Here is a 12393-nt window from a genome sequence, read left to right as displayed (position 1 = left end):
CAAAGCTAAATTGTGCAAGAAACATTAGTGCTCATTTATTTTATGTCAAAAGTGAACCCATCAATGGCTGGAATAAATTTCTTTAAAAATTAACTAACTAAGATCATGCTGATTTAAATGCTGATGTAACCAACATGAGTAAGTTGAGTAAGTATATGCTGTGGGGGTAATTTTTATTAAACAATTAAGTGAGAGTAGTAATCGTTAACTTTATTGCAGTGTGCTTTGTATGAAATTATTAGTGTTTTTCTGACAGCAACAGGAAAAAAAAACTATTTCCTATATAAAACATTAAAAAAGGGTCAAACTGACCCATAGACAACATGATGTTTAAATAAACCATGATAGCGTTGCATGAAATCCCCAGCTTGTTGCAGACGGAGCCTTTAAACCAGCTTTCTCCACACGGATCTTCAGTTAATCCAGAGTTATCCGCACTTCCTTTACATAATATTAGCTCAACATCCCACAACACAAAGGGAATAAATCTCATCAGCCATCTGGACAGTGCATTTACAAAATGATCAATTTCAATCAAAGCAAATTAGAGGAAAGCCTGATGTATTTGACAAATAGATCATGGCCTGCTTTACCTCTGACCCACGTGTGACGCTTTGTCGGACTATAATCTCTTTAGAATTATTGGAGCATTCAATTAGCCAGATTAAATGACACAGCTAAGAAACATGTTGCTAATACAATGATGTGAAGCTGTACAGTCAGTCTCTGTCTCACGACTCACTCATTCATTCTCTCCCCTTCCCTCAGTCTTCTTTCTCACTCTCTGACTGCTTACCTCACAACCTGTTTTTCTGCTTTTTGCACATGCAAAAGAAACTGAAATGAAATACAACATTTCCTTTTATGATCTTTTATTAATAATATGACTACAAATATCTCAGATTTGAGTTCAGTCATAATGAAAAAAAAATCTTTATTATTCTTATTTGTTATCCATCTTTCTACCCTGTATCTGAAAGTTGCTCCTCTGTGCAGCATGACGCATGATGATGATGAACATGACATAAAGCTACAGAAAATTATCATTGTTTAGCAAATTTCTGAGCTTCCTGAGTAACACTAAGGATATTGTTGTATGCTCTTTCACTTGCAGGTGAAATAAAAACTGAATCATTTAAATGATTACTGCCAGCACAAACCACCAATGAGGTGTCTGGTCTGAGATTGCAATGACTAGAAGATGAATTATGAAGTCTTGTAATAAATTATGGTTTCCAGCAAGCTCCCACAGAAGAACTGTTGCTGATTCTTTTTGATGATCATCATGTCAGGACAGGTGAAACCAGTCTACATTCTCAATAAACAAGCACTGTTTCTAATGCTATAACAGAAAAGCATCCTGGAGAAGACAAGAAAGACTCTGAAGTCATGAACCATCAAAACAAACACAGAGGCAGCTACAACTGAGGCAGAAAGCAAAAGATGGCAGGTTGTCACCCTTCTCATGGTGAGAGTAATGACTAAATGTCATGTTGTCCCCCAAATCACAGATAGGAAGAGTTCACACCATTACTGTTCAACCACTCATGGAAGGATTACCCTTAACAGTGCTTACTGGCTTCTAGTTTGTACACTGTCATATTGTTAAACTGAAATTTGCCTTGAATGGAATAAGCAGACTGTGTGCATCTCATAAACGCTATAGTGGAATGGAACCAGAAAAGTGTGGTCCTGGTTCAAATCCCACCTGGTACCTTTCTGTTTGGATTTTGCATGGTCTTTCTGAAGTTGTGTGGGCTTCCTACAGGTACTCTGGCTTCCTCCCACAGTTATGCATCACAAGACATGCGTGTTAAGTTACCTGTGGGTTCTAAATTGGCCATGGATGTGGGGCAGGTAATGTGTATGAAATAAAGCACTGTATTGGCACTTTGAGTGGTCAGTTAGTGAAATAAAAGTTCACAGGCCGTGATGTGGTGAAGCCCTTTGCTGCCAGCCACTTACAAACCTTCAGTGTTGTCTGAATACTGTGCTGTCTGCAGGGGGACCTTTTCATTATACCGTGTGTGTGTGTGTGTGTGTGTGTGTGTGTGTGTGTGTGTGTGTGTGTGTGTGTGTGCGTGCGTGCGTGTGTGTCACTCCAACTTCAGCCAGCAACATCACAGAGCCTGTATAAGCTCAAGTCCCAGGGGCTGCATTAATGTGTCACTGGACCAGAGACTGTGTGCTGCTTCCTCCTCCAAATATTCTGGGTACTATGGTCACCTGCTCGTAATCAATTCCTTTGGGGCCTTTACCTGAAGTACAAACTAAAAGACACATACATACACACACAAACCATCCTGTGGGGGCTGATATGTGCCAGCATCCATTTGCATATATGTACGTCTGCAAGGACATTTTCAGGCCAACAAGTCTTTGGGAGTAGGTGAGCAAGGCACCGCCAGCTGTAAGTGAGCCAAAGAAGACAAAGAGATATTTGGGATTAGTATGAATTACAGTGTCTCCTTTCAAAAGTCTACTACTGATGTCCTATGCACACTTTACTCTTTAAAAAATATTTATATTAATCACTGCTAAAACAAAATGTTTTAGTGTATTGTGTCCATAATTATTATGTTTATATAGTCCTTTATAAAATAGACTGTGATAGACAGCTATTTACAATCTGAATATCAAGTAGCATATTTATTAGCCAATCAGATATAAATCCAGATGTTTAGGTGGAACATCTGTCCCAGGGCACCAATATGTCCACACTGTAGGTCTGCCTTTACTCTAAGCATGAAGGAGAAAAAACACATGGACAAAGATGGACTGTGTGCTATTAATTATTTTTTAGAACTTCATTAGTCATTAGTGTGCAGTTTCAGAAATGAAAAAAAGACTATAAATGATGTAGAATGATAGAAGTAATCATCGGTTGTTTGTGGCACAAATCGTCCGCAAACTGTATGTGCAATATTTCTGTGAATTAGATCAACTGTGCAAAAAGGAGCAATAACTAATACAGTTGTTTCATGTATATTTTAATCATCTTTAAATTAAATATTTAGGATATTTTACACACACCTGGTTAATTATGCTTCTTTTTCTTGTTGATTTAGATTACCTTTAGAAAAGGTTTAAAGCTTTTTTTCACAACTTCTGCTCACAAAACAAACATTTAAATAGTGCATTGATTTGTTTGGCACAAAAGAACACCACATCACTTTACAGGCTAAACTGACAGGTCACATATGAATTGCAAAATGCCTCCTTGTGTTCAGTAATACCGACTGGCTCTGCGGCTGCATTTTATTAAAAAGGCAGTGAATTCGATTTTTTTATGTTATTTATAAGGTTTAGTTTTTTTAAATGTGATGTTCTTAACTGGAAGATTTTGTTTTAAGCTGTGGTTTTTAGTTACTTTTTACATTTTAGCTACTTGAACTAAACCAGAGGTTCTTAGATTTACCACTCAATCTATTTTATCCTCTACTTCCATTATTATATTTTCACTTCTTATAAAATCTTTACATTACTATTTTAATGAAGCTTATTGGGAAACAATGCAGAGCCGGACTACATGGGTGCTTATTTAAAAGGAACAACAGACATAAACACCTTGTTTATCTTTAAGTCACCCACTGGCCCTACGCAGTGGATTTCCTGCAAGATCCCCATTAACAATAGAGCGAAACAGGTGCTGAACTTCCCACCTCTCATTAATTACTGGCCTTTAATTTCACAGTCCTAGATGTGGCTGTAACACACACCCCCACATTCACACACAAACAGTTTGAGCCATAAACCCCTTTCTGCCAGTGGCTGATGCATGGCACCCTGTTGACACACACTAACAGTGATATATACCAGTGGATGAATCTCTAATTAAGCTTTGGCAGGGACTCCACAGTTACTTAGTGGCACACTTCATTATGTGCACACACCCGGCTCCAAAGCTACAGGCCTATCTGTGATTTAAGGTAACATAGAAAATCCCCTCGCTGCACTGCATCTGTTTCGTTTCCTGAAACATTTTTCTGTCTGTGGTTGATGTAACTTCAGGTTTCAGTGATTTTAATTTAAAGATACAATCTGGAATTTATTCAGCCTCTTAAACTTGTGGATATACTCCCACGCACTATTAAAAAACATGTCATCAGATAAAACATTCGGTAAGGGCTTTTTTTGTGACGTTCAGTGAAATGCAGATTACTGGGAACCATTAAACATCGTATATCCAAGAAAACATGCCGTCTAATTTGCAGCATCTGAAAAAAGTCCTAACTGACACAATGACAGGACGGTGAATAACTCAAACAATGTATAGTGGGCAGCATTATGAAACAGCTTTTGCTCCTGGGCTCCGCAGCCAATCAGTGAGTTGCGTTATGTCTGATCACTACATGCACCACGACAGGGAGGGGTCAAGAGTCCTGACCCCTGATGATGGCTGGGGTGACAGATGTCATGTCAAGTTTGTAATGGCTTTGTTTTAATGACGGAGTGAGTCACTGCTTGTATATACGCGGGGGTCACTGTTGAACACGTACTGGATTGCTGTCACACTTTTCTCTGATGCAATATACTGTAACAACTTCTGAGCTGTGTGTCACTCAAAATAACAATGTCCTGTCGCCCTGCTGGAAAACTAATTCCATGTGAACAAGTAAAAGCACAAACACAGTAAAAATGCAAAGCATGTGACCACTGCACATTGTTATCATTAATGGACAGTGAAAACACCAACCAGTAAATAGTGATCTCCTGTCAAACTCTATTTTAAAAAAAATAAAAATCAATAAAGTGATGCAATTATTCACTAATTAGCCATGTCCAAATTTTGCTGAATGGCTGACAGTATCTAATATAAGCCAACCTATCATAATTTAATTTCATGTAATTATGTGTATGACCATTGCAGTGCACTGAATTCGCTTTCTTTTTCTCTCTTGCTCCAGGCCCTTTCCTCTCTCAACCGTGGCCTTTTTTTACATCATTGTTTGACCAGTACGGAGGCCTGCATGTGTCTACAATTTATAACAAATGAAACGAGGACTACAAATGAATCACAGGATCACAGGGGGTGTGAAATTCTTTAAGAAGTGTTAAATGCTGAGTCGTGTTAAATTAGAACCAAAGAAAGAGACTCTCTAAAGAATTAGCACTTAATTAGGTCTTAATTAGCATAATTATGCATGCTAACAGTGTCTCGACAGAATAGCAGTTGTCAGGAGGGTTGAACCATCTGTAACAGCGGAGGATTAATACATCATCTTTTATATCCAACAACGCTTTACCTCTTCTATATCAAAGTGCTTTTCATTAATCAATTTCCCATTTATTGGACAGGAAATTTGGCATTTTTCATTATGTGCCATTATACCACTCCCTTTGCAGCTATAACAGTTCTAATTAGGCCTCGAGTGTATCCTCAAACACAAACACTTGAACAGAAAGACACACAGATGTGTGCATGCACACATGCACAGTTACAGCAATTGGCAGCGTTGCTTTATGTTGACCATACTTAACGTGGGTGACATGTGCAGGGTCTGGTGCTAGTAAAGAGAGGAAGGGACCAAGAAAGATGTAAAGGTGGGGGAGAAGTGGGAGGACTGACAATGAGGAGAGGAAAGACAGAGAGTGAGAAGAAAGAGGAGAACATCAGTAATCAATGAAAAGTCTTGAACTTAGGAAACCCTTTTCATGTTTGGTAATCAGCTAAGAGGGCCTGTGTGACCCTGTCGAGCTAGAATGGGGACGAGGACACGAAGGAGAAAGAAGCCTGCTGAAAGAGGACAAGATGGATTTCAGCTTTGTGTAATAATCCTCGGGGTCAATCATTAAAATATGACCCCAACTGCAAAAAAGTCAAAATCCTGCATAAAACATAAACTTTTTGTTTTATGGTGTTCTTATGTTTATGTTTTAAACATTTATAGCATTCATAATTGAACATTAGAATAAAATGCAAAACAGCAGTCTAAAGTGAGACATTGTACAATTTTAAGAAAAATCCATTCGCTCCCGCTTATCCTTTTCATGTCACGAGGGGTGCTGGAGCCTATCCCAGCTGTCATAGGGCGAGAGGCATGGTACACCCTGCATGTCTTTGGACGGTGGGAGGAAGCCAGAGTACCTGGAGGGAACCCACGCAAACACAGGGAAAACATGCAAACTCCACACAGAAAGACCCTGGCCTAATGGTGGAATTGAACTCAGCACCTTCTTGCGGTGCGGCAACAGTGCTAACGCACCTATTTCAAGAAAAAATGCAGTCATTTTCAATTTGACACATCATTTACAGCACATTGTATGATGACTAGATTTTGTGAATCTGGAGAAATCTCTGTGTGCAAGGGACAAGGCTGAAAATCTATACTGGACACCAATGATTTTCAGGCCACACTGCATTTAAAATATATATGGAAATCACTGCACGAGCTCAGAACACTTCAAGACATCACTGTCTGTGAAAACAGTTTACTGTGCCATCCACAAATGCAGGTTCAATTATGTAAAGAATGCCAAATATGATAAAGACAACTTTGAGAGCAACTTTAGAAACCAGGAACTTCTGATTTAACCAGAATATCCATCTTTTGCTTTTTGCACAGACTGTCTACCTGCATGCAAACAAAACCAGCTCAAATATGATTAGCCGAGAAAATGTTTGGTGCCAAAAACTTGCTCTTTGCCTGAAAATTGCGCACGCTCATATGCACACATCTGCATTTGGTATAGTAAAGAGATTTTGTTCACATCTATCTGTAACTGGAACCGTTATAATCACAGACTGCACAGACTGTAAACGCATGAACTCTTAACTCACTCAACAGCTTTTATTGGAGTTTTCAACCCATCCCACTTTCCTCATCAGCAGATGGAGTTTGCACAGCTGCTCTTACCATTAAAACTACTGTTCTTGACATGTAAGTTTCAAAGTTTGATGTAAATTTGATGTAAATTTACTTGCTAATTTTTGAGTTAATTGGAATTTATGAATCAATTTTCAAGCTTATTTAGAAAATTGCTCAGATGCAGTTTATCATAGAGCTTCAGGTAAACATGTTTCATTCGCGTTCCTGTCTCCTTCATCATTATACAAATTGGCTAACAAGTAATTCTAATGTCTTTCCTTGTTGGATTTCCGCTTCTCCCCCTTTTTTCTATATTCCTGAGGAATCGATGTCTTGATGGATAACAAGCATGGCACATCTCACCTTCCTCTTTAGGGAAGGGTGACAGAATCAGTCCCAGCGCTGCCATTTCCATCTACCAGCCCTCGAACACACGCTGACACACAGTGAGGTGTGGTCAGGGCACACACACAGCATAGCTGCAATCTATAAGAGCCCTGAGCCTTAGGCGACCTTGAGACACTCCACTCACGCTGGCCTTGCCAATAGCATAAGTGGAGGTGTGTCTGTGTGCATGTGCGTATATTTGTATATGTGTTAAGCACGTCTCACCTGCATACATTCATTTCTCGTGCACTTACTCCCCCTTACCTCTTTGATATAAAACTCTTCTAGCTGATGTACATGCTAATTCTCTTCATATGGTATTTAAAGTGGGAGTCAAACACTTGAACAAGGTCTCCCCCTCTCCATCCCACCCCCCTTCTCTTCCCTTTCCTCTCTCAGGCCCGCAGGGACATTAGCATTATCGATGAGCTCACCCCGTCACCTCAGACACGGGCTCTTAAAAGAGAATAATTTCATGCAAATGAGATATTGATGAGCTAATGATTAATTGGCTGCCTGACTGTGTTAATATGCAATAGCTGTCGTGTAATATGCATTTCTAATGACTCTGTCTCAGAGTGTTCAAACAAATGGGCGACTTTGATCATTGGGGTACTCAGAGGCTTTCCAGCATGTTAGCTGTGGGATAAAGCTTTGCCAGAGGGGTTTGTGCAAACTGCCATGGGAATGCAGCCATGGAGAAAGGGGAAGTTCTCTTTCTTTGAGTGGTGGAAAATTAAGTTGTAGAGCTTGATTGATGTAAGAACGACTGTCCTCGAAAGTGTATGGACAACCCCGACCACATTCATTCATTCCATACTCCAGCTATATCACAGATTTTACAAACGCTTTCTCGAAATCTGAAAATTTACAATTTACCCAAAAGGAGAGAATATGAAGCAAACCCTCTTTCAGATTTTTCCACTATTTTGTTAGCAGTTATTAAACTGCAAGTTTACAGTAAAAATAGAAATATGATACTGACACTGGCTACAGTGCACTTTCTATTGCCGTACAAAGTAAATCAGTGCAGTACTGGCCATTCCACATTAAAAGTGCCAAAACTGAAGCAAAATGTATTGTTTGTGTACATGGATACAGCTTGTTCTACATTTCATGGCAGGTGACATTTAAAACTAATTAATTTTAATTGACAGTACATTTTGTGTGAGCACCGTGTATGCTGGTGAAAAATAAAAAATAAAATAATGCTTTGAAAAGGGGTGATTGTGGTGTTTTAGCACAAACTGACGTGCAAATTTCCATTTTAAACTGCACCCTGGTTTTATATTAAAGCAGGTTTTCATGGATAATGCCAAGTAGTTCTTTCGATGTCTATGTGACATAAAACTGTGAATAAAAAAAATGCTAAGTGTAGAAAGAAAGTGTAAAAAAGTGTATGAAGGCAAAATTTTATAAACCATTTTCACAGAACCTAAAATTTAAAAAAAATCCACATATTTAAAGAAGAAAACTGGTAACCCTGTTTGGTTGCATGTTGGTGAACTATGAACTAAAATACCACTCTTATATCTGATCTTTAAGCCTGTTGGATTAATAATACGAGCATGAACTAACCCAAACTGTGAATTATTCATACCAAAATGAATTTCCAGACTACTCCATCCCATCCCCTCATTTGATCTACCACAGATCAACAGCCACTAATGAAGAGGGTTTTAAAAAATCCTGAATAGATGTGTGCGAGGTTACTGACACACATCTATTCACCTTTCAATAGCAAGTGCCATGGTTCCTGAGAATATTATGTCAGGTCAATTTGTGTGTGCTTGTGTGTGTGTAAATTGCTGCAATGACCCATGAGTGGGCCTAATCACACTCACTGCAGTTGCCCTTGGGGACCTGCATGGATCTGTCCAATTGTCATTCAGGCGCTTGCCTGGTCTGTTTTTCGGTTAGGAGCAGAAAAGGGTGTGTATGCATTTCACCAACTGCAATACGGCAAAAAAGGATTCAGGTAACGTGGTTAATGTAAGACCTAAAGACAGATAGGTGGTGAGACAGGGCTGGACAGGCAGTGGAACAGGCAAACATGTGGCCAGACCTGTCAACAGAGATAGGCCTGCTGACACCTGCAAGTGTGTGTGTTTCTGTGTATGCGTGTGTCCAGAATGGCAGTTGATGGCTGCCACTCAGACAACTAATCTGCCATCAGCTGAGTGACAGGGGACTGTGCTGTTGCCCTGTCCTGCTCATTTAATCACCAAGTGTCCAACGAGGTTTCCTACATTGTTAGCTGTAAACATCTCAGGATGTGCACTCAGAGAGGGTGTGTGTATGTGTTTGCCACTGTTCAACTTAATAATGCTGTAATGGCTCTGAGTTCAGGTCATTGTGCTACAACTTTGAGTGTTTACGGGATGTTTGGCTGTGTGGGATGTGTGCTTTTGTGTGCGCATGGTTTTCCTGCCAAAGCTCCCATTGGTTACTGTTTGGCAAATTTGCCTTTGGGGACACCCCAGTCAATATTTTTGGTTCTGTGTGCCTGTCGTTTTTCAGATCAATTAAAAAGAAGCTAATGAAAATCTAAATCATCACCTGAAGGTAGCCAATGGCTTTGAGATTGCAGTTCAGCTGTTGAATTCCCTCTTTTGTTCTCCACACGGACTTCAAAGCAACCAAAATGAAGCATGAATGGTCAGTACTAGTCAGCACAAGGGGAGTACAAATGGAAACCAGAAAGCTTTCGATACCAAAAGTCTTGTTTTGCTTTGAGATTTTATAAATCTGGAAATTACTTAATTAATAATCTGCATATATCTATTTAAGCAACGGTTTTAGAGAAGGGCAAAAACTTGCATTAAATGAGTGATCAGCAACTGACTCTAAAAATGTACATTGTGGCTGTTTTATTCATTGTTGTTATTATATCACAAGCTGGTGTGTGTCATTGTCTTCTACACGTTATAAAGGATCAATGGTATCTCCCCCAGCAAAGGTATCTCCCACGCTGCCACTGTAAAAGCGCATAGGGAGTGCTGGACGTCATCAGCGCTGAAAAATCTGAACAGTGTTGGACAGATAAGAGCAGCAGTGAGTTTCCCAGCTGTGATATATCCTCTGGTCAGACAGCACTCCTATTTCCCCTCTTTCATAAATGGGCATTTTTATTGAATTTACTCACTGATAAATAAATGGACTGCCACAGACTCATCTAAGCCTGCCCCGAGGAGGATACTTGGCAGGAGTTTACACAGTCAGCTTTCTTTCTCACTCTTTCTTTCTCTTGTGATAGTGATTTTGTTAGAGATCAGAGAGAGTCGCGTATTGATAGATATTGAGAAAGGCAGACAGACACAGAAATATCGATAAATGTTGGATATATGTGAAAACAATCTCAGAGCACATTAGCTTTTTGAAGGAGCTGCAAAACAACAGATACTACATATGGACCCATGGAGTAGAACAACAAGTCCTCCAGCCTGAACAGCCATGTGTCACAGGTCTTTGGAAAGGTCTTTGAAAGGAAAATGAGATACTAGATTACAAAATGGGAACTGAAAGGTTCATAACATCAAAAGATATATATATATATTCCCAGTCCAGCCCTGTATGCAGCTCATCTGCAGTTTGGTGTTACCTATATCTTCCTACTCGGAAGGCAGAATTTCCGAGTTCCGAGTACAATCAAAAGCACCACGACTGCAGTTTTCGTGTTGGATGTAAAATAGTGCACGTGACACTGTGACGTAGGCTAGAATCATGGTGGCAGTCAACGACAGTCCAGGCGTGGGATTTCTCTCGTGGAAATATGCAGATTATTTTTTCCTTTCTATTGGTAGGTGGCACACTGCACTTGTGGCAAGTAAGCAAGCTAGAAGACTGGCAATCTTGCTGGGTATCCAGTTACGGAAGCAACACATTAACAAGAGAATTCTGAGTAAAACCAAAGTTACATCCCTAGTAACTAGTTACTCTGAAAGTAACGAGTAACTTGAAGTAACTGAGTTACTTTTGATAGAAGTAACTAGTGATGTAACTAAGTTACTAAATTAAAGTAACTTACCCAACACTGGTACTAACACTATGGCACAGTGAAACTGTATTATTATCACAGTCAATTTTTGTCCTTAAACGAATCCCTTTAATCTTACAGATATACAGCACTACAGTATTGATACTGATTAAAACTAAAATGGCCAATCAGTTTCAATGCTAATAACACCAAATGCTGGAGAGCCACAAAGCTGGAACGACTGCCAACCTGGTTGGTGTGTCCAAATCAAGAACTCAAGCTTGATAATTTTGCGCTGAAACCACAGTAAACCTTATTTCATGACATGTTTGGACACCTGATGTTAGTGCAAATAAGTGCTTGACACACAGTCAAATGTCCATGTGTCGGTCAGGTCTGATCAAGCCAGAGATCCATTAGGTTAGTATGCAAATGTATGTATATTAGGGTCATTGATCGGTGTGAGCGGGCCATTTTTAAAGCTTGGTGATGCTAATGAGGAAAGAAGGGTTGGCATGACCTGTCTGGGTCTAACTCAATACAGTGTCACATTACAGCACAACTCAATCACTTACATTTCTGAGTGGACGAGGTAATAATGTCACTTCCTATTGGACCAGAGAGCATCACAAGATGACTCTGACCTCTACAAACCTATGGAGTGATGGTGATGTCACAGCTTCAACTGGGTATAAATCTACTTTAATGTTTCCCTTCATATTGGGACTCAGATACTTGTAGATACCAAATGTCAGTGGATTGCCTCAGTTATTCTGAATCTGTTCCAAGAAGCATTTTGCAATTATGGAAATAGGGGCATAACACAGAAGCAATGTTTTTGTAGTAGAAATTTGACATGATCAAATCAGGAGATTGTGTTATATTTTGTTATTGCTATAAAATCAGTTCAACATAGATCAAAGGATCAAAATTTAATTTCTATATTATATTTTTAAATGAAAATGTAATTCCATTTTACTCTAAGTATTAACAAAATATTTAGTTCATCAACATGAACTTATCTAGGAAGTAATTAAATAATGATTTTAAGAAGTTAAATAACTGCAGAGAGTGACGATTTGCCTGAAAAATAGTTCACAATGAAACTTTTAACTGGAACCCTGCATAAAAACTTGCGATATTAAATTTTATTAAATTTTTAAAAATGTAAGGTTTTATAAGGCAGGGCTGCTCATCTTATAAAGGGAAATAGGAGCCAGT

This window comes from Copadichromis virginalis, linkage group LG7 (assembly GCF_057382275.1).
Source record: "Copadichromis virginalis isolate Kocher_CV1m ecotype Utaka linkage group LG7, C_Virginalis_male_GT1.1, whole genome shotgun sequence".
In the NCBI taxonomy this organism is placed as follows: domain Eukaryota; kingdom Metazoa; phylum Chordata; class Actinopteri; order Cichliformes; family Cichlidae; genus Copadichromis; species Copadichromis virginalis.
Note: the sequence above shows the minus strand (reverse complement) of the source record.